A 6,633-nucleotide genomic window follows, 5' to 3' on the forward strand; every position below is an offset into this window, starting at 1 on the left:
GTGAGTGGGCGAGGCGATGTCCCAGTGGGAGGAGGATACAGTGTGTCAGTGAGAGGGAGAGGCAATGTCCCAGTGGGAGGAGGAGACAGTGTGTCAGTGAGAGGGAGAGGCGATGTCCCAGTGAGAGGAGACAGTGTGTCAGTGAGTGGGAGAGGCAATGTACCAGTGGGAGGAGGAGACAGTGTGTCAGTGAGTGGGAGAGGCGATGTCCCAGTGGGAGGAGGAGACAGTGTGTCAGTGAGAGGGAGAGGCAATGTCCCAGTGGGAGGAGGAGACAGTGTGTCAGTGAGCGTGAGAGGCGATGTCCCAGTGGGAGGAGGAGACAGTGTGTCAGTGAGTGGGAGATGCAATGTACCAGTGGGAGGAGGAGACCGTGTGTCAGTGAGAGGGAGAGTCAATGTCCTAGTGGGATGAGGAGTCAGTGTGTCAGTGAGAGGGAGAGGCAAAGTCCCAGTGGGAGGAGGAGATAGGGTGTCAGTGAGTGGGAGAGGCACTGTACCAGTGAGAGGAGGAGACAGTGTATCAGTGAGTGGGAGAGGCGAAGTTCCAGTGGGCAGAGGAGACAGTGTGTTAGTGAGAGGGAGAGGCAATGTACCAGTGGGAGGAGGAGACAGTGTGTCAGTGAGAGGGAGAGGCAATGTACCAGTGGGAGGAGGAGACAGTGTGTCAGTAAGTGGGAGAGGCGGTGTCCCAGTGATCGGAGGAGACAGTGTGTCAGTGAATGGGAGAGGCGGTGTCCCAGTGGGAGGAGGAGACAGTGTGTCAGTGAGAGGGAAAGGAAATGTATCAGTGGGCGGAGGAGACAGTGTGTCAGTGAGTGGGAGAGGCAATGTTCCAGTGGGAGGAGGACACAGTGCGTCAGTGAGTGGGAGAGGCGATATTCCAGTGGGCGGAGGAAACAGTGTGTCAGTGAGAGGGAGAGGCAATGTCCCAGTGGGAGGAGGAGACAGTGTGTCAGTGACTGGGAGAGGCAATGTACCAGTGGGAGGAGCAAGAGCTCTGACAAGAGCGCTCACTCTGAATCAGGGCCCTCCTGCCTAAAATTTGAGCGGCCTCTTGGCCACTCGCATAGCTGTGGGTGACCACCCACAGCTTATGCAAGCGGCCAAAATGATGGTCGCGATGGTCAAGACCATCGCGACCATCGTCTTTGCGACGAGACCCTGCGGTAAGGTCTCGCTGCCGCAAGCCCAGGAGTGCCTTTGGCTCTATCAGAGCCAAATGCTCTCCCACTGACATCACTAGTGATGTCAGTGGGGCGGTACCGAGACTGTAGGCGTTCCCATGGGAACGCCTCTGTCTGGGAAGCAATGCCCACGGCACGCCGAGCAAAGGGTGCATACTGTCACTCACCATCGACAGCACGCCCCCTTTTGTGCCAGACCCATAGCGACGGCTGGTCATCGCTATGCGGGTCTCGCGCATGCGCATGACAGAGTTCCCTCCGTCGTGCGCGTGCGCACTAGGGCACCTTCGACCTGCTTGCAAGCGCTCAGCGCGAGTGAGCGGGTCTGAATCAGGCCTGGTGTGTCTGTGACTGGGAGAGGCAATGTAACAGTGGTAGGAGGAGACAGTGTGTCAGTGAGTGGGAGAGGCAATGTCCCAGTGGGAGGAGGAGACAGTGTGTCAGTGAGAGGGAGAGGCAATGTACCAGTGGGAGGAGGAGACAGTGTGTCAGTGTGTGGGAGAGGCAATGTCCCAGTGGGAGGAGGAGACAGTGTGTCAGTGAGTGGGAGAGGCAATGTACCAGTGGGAGGAGGAGACAGTGTGTCAGTGAGTGGGAGAGGCAATGTCCCAGTGGGAGGAGGAGACAGTGTGTCAGCGAGACGGAAAGGCAATGTACCAGTGGGAGGAGGAGACAGTGTGTCAGCGAGAGGGAGAGGCAATGTACCAGTGGGAGGAGGAGACAGTGTGTCAGTGAGTGGGAGAGGCAATGTCCCTGTGGGAGGAGGAGAAAGTGTGTCAGTGGGAGGGAGAGGCAATGTCCCAGTGGGAGGAGGAGACAGTGTGTCAGTGAGAGGGAAAGGCGATGTCCCAGTGGGAGGAGGAGACAGTGTGTCAGTGAGTGGGAGAGGCAATGTCCCAGTTGGAGGAGGAGACAGTGTGTCAGTGAGTGGGAGAGGTAATGTCCCAGTGGGAGGAGGATACAGTGTGTCAGTGAGAGGGAGAGGCAATATACCAGTGGGAGGAGGAGACAGTGTGTCAGTGAGAGGCATTGTACCAGTGGTAGGAGGAGACAGTGTGTCAGTGAGTGGGAGAGGCAGTGTACCAGTGGGAGGAGGAGACAGTGTGTCAGTGAGTGGGAGAGGCAATGTACCAGTGGGAGGAGGAGACAGTGTGTCAGTGAGTGGGAGAGGCAGTGTACCAGTGGGAGGAGGAGACAGTGTGTCAGTGAGTGGGAGAGGCAATGTCCAAGTGAGAGGAAGAGACAGTGTGTCAGTGAGAGGGAGAGGCATTGTACCAGTGGAAGGAGGAGACAGTGTGTCAGTGAGTGGGAGAGGCGATGTCCCAGTGGGAGGAGGAGACAGTGTGACAGTGAGAGGGAGAGGCAATGTCCCAGTGGGAGGAGGAGATAGTGTGTCAGTGAGAGGGAGAGGCAGTGTCCCAGTGGGAGGAGGAGACAGTGTGTCAGTGAGAGGGAGAGGCAATGTCCCAGTGGGCGGAGGAGACAGTGTGTCAGTGAGAGGGAGAGGCAATATACCAGTGGGAGGAGGAGACAGTGTGTCAGTGTGTGGGAGAGGCAATGTCCCAGTGGGAGGAGGAGACAGTGTGTCAGTGAGTGGGAGAGGCAATGTACCAGTGGGAGGAGGAGACAGTGTGTCAGTGAGTGGAAGAGGCAATGTACCAGTGGGAGGAGGAGACAGTGTGTCAGTGAGTGGGAGAGGCGGTGTCCCAGTGGGAGGAGGAGACAGTGTGTCAGTGAGTGGGAGAGGCAATGTCCCAGTGGGAGGAGGAGACAGTGTGTCAGTGAGAGGGAAAGACAATGTACCAGTGGGAGGAGGAGACAGTGTGTCAGTGAGAAGGAGAGGCGATGTTCCAGTGGGCGGTGGAGACAGTGTGTCAGTGAGTGGGAGAGGCGATATTCCAGTGGGCGGAGGAAACAGTGTGTCATTGAGAGGGAGAGGCAATGTTCCAGTGAGAGGAGGAGACAGTGTGTCAGTGAGTGGGAGAGGCGATGTTCCAGTGGGAGGAGGAGACAGTGTGTCAGTGAGAGGGAAAGGCAATGTCCCAGTGAGAGGAGGAGACAGTGTGTCAGTGACTGGGAGAGGCAATGTATCAGTGGGAGGAGCAAGAGCTCTGACAAGAGCGCTCACTCTGAATCAGGGCCCTCCTACCTAAAATTGGAGCGGCCTCTTGGCCGCTCGCTTAGCTGTGGGTGACCACCCACAGCTTATGCAAGCGGCCAAAATGATGGTCGCGATGGTCAAGACCATCGCGACCATCGTGCTTGCGACGAGACCCTGCGGTAGGGTCTCGCTGCCGCAAGCCCAGGAGTGCCTTTGGCTCTATCAGAGCCAAATGCTCTCCCACTGACATCACTAGTGATGTCAGTGGGGCCGTACCCAGACTGTAGGTGTTCCCATGGGAACGCCTCTGTCTGGGAAGCAATGCCCATGGCACGCCCAGCAAAGGGGGCATACTGTCACTCACCATCGACAGCACGCCCCCTTTTGTGCCAGACCCATAGCGACGGCTGGTCATCGCTATGCGGGTCTCACGCATGCGCATGACAGAGTTCCCTCTGTCGTGCGCGTGCGCACTAGGGCACCATCGACCTGCTTGCAAGCGCTCAGCGCGAGTGAGCGGGTCTGAATCAGGCCTGGTGTGTCAGTGACTGGGAGAGGCAATGTACCAGTGGTAGGAGGAGACAGTGTGTCAGTGAGTGGGAGAGGCAATGTCCCAGTGGGAGGAGGAGACAGTGTGTCAGTGAGAGGGAGAGGCAATGTACCAGTGGGAAGAGGAGACAGTGTGTCAGTGTGTGGGAGAGGCAATGTCCCAGTGGGAGGAGGAGACAGTGTGTCAGTGAGTGGGAGAGGCAATGTACCAGTGGGAGGAGGAGACAGTGTGTCAGTGAGTGGGAGAGGCAATGTCCCAGTGGGAGGAGGAGACAGTGTGTCAGCGAGAGGGAGAGGCAAAGTACCAGTGGGAGGAGGAGATAGTGTGTCAGTGAGAGGGAGAGGCGATGTCCCAGTGGGAGGAGGAGAGAGTGTGTCAGTGAGTGGGAGAGGCAATGTCCAAGAGAGAGGAGGAGGAGACAGTGTGTCCCAGTGGGAGGAGAAGACAGTGTGTCAGTGAGTGGGAGATGCAATATACCAGTGGGAGGAGGAGACAGTGTGTCAGTGAGAGGGAGAGGCAATGTACCAGTGGGAGGAGGAGACAGTGTGTCAGTGAGTGGGAGAGGCGATGTCCCAGTGGGAGGAGGAGACAGTGTGTCAGTGAGAGGGAGAGGCGATGTCACAGTGGGAGGAGGAGACAGTGTGTCAGTGAGAGGGAGAGGCGATGTCCCAGTGGGAGGAGGAGACAGTGTGTCAGTCAGTGGGAGAGGCAATGTACCAGTGGGAGGAGGAGACAGTGTGTCAGTGAGAGGGAGAGTCAATGTCCTAGTGGGATGAGGAGTCAGTGTGTCAGTGAGAGGGAGAGGCAAAGTCCCAGTGGGAGGAGGAGACAGTGTGTCAGTGAGTGGGAGAGGCAATGTACCAGTGAGAGGAGGAGACAGTGTATCAGTGAGTGGGAGAGGCGAAGTTCCAGTGGGCAGAGGAGACAGTGTGTTAGTGAGAGGGAGAGGCAATGTACCAGTGGGAGGAGGAGACAGTGTGTCAGTGAGAGGGAGAGGCAATGTACCAGTGGGAGGAGGAGACAGTGTGTCAGTGTGTGGGAGAGGTGGTGTCCCAGTGGGAGGAGGAGACAGTGTGTCAGTGAGAGGGAAAGGCAATGTCCCAGTGGGAGGAGGACACAGTGTGTCAATGAGTGGGAGAGGCAAAATTCCAGTGGGCGGAGGAAACAGTGTGTCAGTGAGAGGGAGAGGCAATGTTCCAGTGAGAGGCGGAGACAGTGTGTCAGTGAGTGGGAGAGGCGATGTTCCAGTGGGAGGAGGAGACAGTGTGTCAGTGAGAGGGAGAGGCAATGTCCCAGTGAGAGGAGGAGACAGTGTGTCAGTGACTGGGAGAGGCAATGTACCAGTAGGAGGAGCAAGAGCTCTGACAAGAGCGCTCACTCTGAATCAGGGCCCACCTACCTAAAATTGGATCGGCCTCTTGGCCGCTCGCATAGCTGTGGGTGACCACCCACAGCTTATGCAAGCGGCCAAAATGATGGTCGCGATGGTCAAGACCATCTCGACCATCGTGCTTGCGATGACACCCTGCGGTAGGGTCTTGCTGCCGCAAGCCCAGGAGTGCTTTTGGCTCTATCAGAGCCAAAAGCACTCCCACTGACATCACTAGTGATGTCAGTGGGGCCGTACCCAGATGGTAGGCATTCCCATGGGAACGCCTCCGACTGGGAAGCAATGCCCATGGCACGCAAAGCAAAGGGGGCATAGTGTCACTCACCATCGACAGCACGCCCCCATTTGTGCCAGACCCATAGCGACGGCTGGTTATCGCTATGCGGGTCTCGCGTATGCGCATGACGGAGCTCCCTCAGTCGTGCGCATGCGCACTAGGGCACCATCGACCTGCTTGCAAGCGCTCAGCGCGAGTGAGCGGGTCTGAATCAGGTCAGTGTGTGAGTGAGTGGGAGAGGCAATGTACCAGTGAGAGGAGGAGACAGTGTGTCAGTGAGTGGGAGAGGCAATGTCCCAGTGGGAGGAGGAGACAGTGTGTCAGTGAGAGGGAGAGGCAATATACCAGTGGGAGGAGAAGACAGTGTGTCAGTGAGTGGGAGAGGCAATGTCCCAGTGGGAGGAGGAGACAGTGTGTCAGTGAGTGGGAGAGGCGAAGTTCCAGTGGGCAGAGGAGACAGTGTGTTAGTGAGAGGGAGAGGCAATGTACCAGTGGGAGGAGGAGACAGTGTGTCAGTGAGAGGGAGAGGCATTGTACCAGTGGGAGGAGGAGACAGTGTGTCAGTGAGTGGGAGAGGCAATGTACCAGTGAGAGGAGGAGACAGTGTGTCAGTGAGTGGGAGAGGCAATGTCCAAGAGAGAGGAGGAGACAGTGTGTCAGTGAGAGGGAGAGGCATTGTACCAGTGGGAGGAGGAGACAGTGTGTCAGTGAGTGGGAGAGGCGATGTCCCAGTGGGAGGAGGAGACAGTGTGACAGTGAGAGGGAGAGGCAATGTCCCAGTGGGAGGAGGAGATAGTGTGTCAGTGAGAGGGAGAGGCGGTGTCCCAGTGGGAGGAGGAGACAGTGTGTCAGTGAGAGGGAGAGGCAATGTCCCAGTGGGAGGAGGAGACAGTGTGTCAGTGAGAGGGAGGCAATATACCAGTGGGAGGAGGAGACAGTGTGTCAGTGAGTGGGAGAGGCGATGTCCCAGTGGGAGGAGGTGACAGTGTGTCAGTGAGAGGGAGAGGCAATGTCCCAGTGGGAGGAGGAGACAGTGTGTCAGTGAGAGGGAGAGGCGATGTCCCAGTGGGAGGAGGAGACAGTGTGTCAGTGAGAGGGAGAGGCGATGTCCCAGTGGGAGGAGGAGACA

This window comes from Taudactylus pleione, unplaced genomic scaffold (assembly GCF_031769625.1).
Source record: "Taudactylus pleione unplaced genomic scaffold, aTauple2 ptg000635l, whole genome shotgun sequence".
Classification (NCBI taxonomy): Eukaryota; Metazoa; Chordata; class Amphibia; order Anura; family Myobatrachidae; genus Taudactylus; species Taudactylus pleione.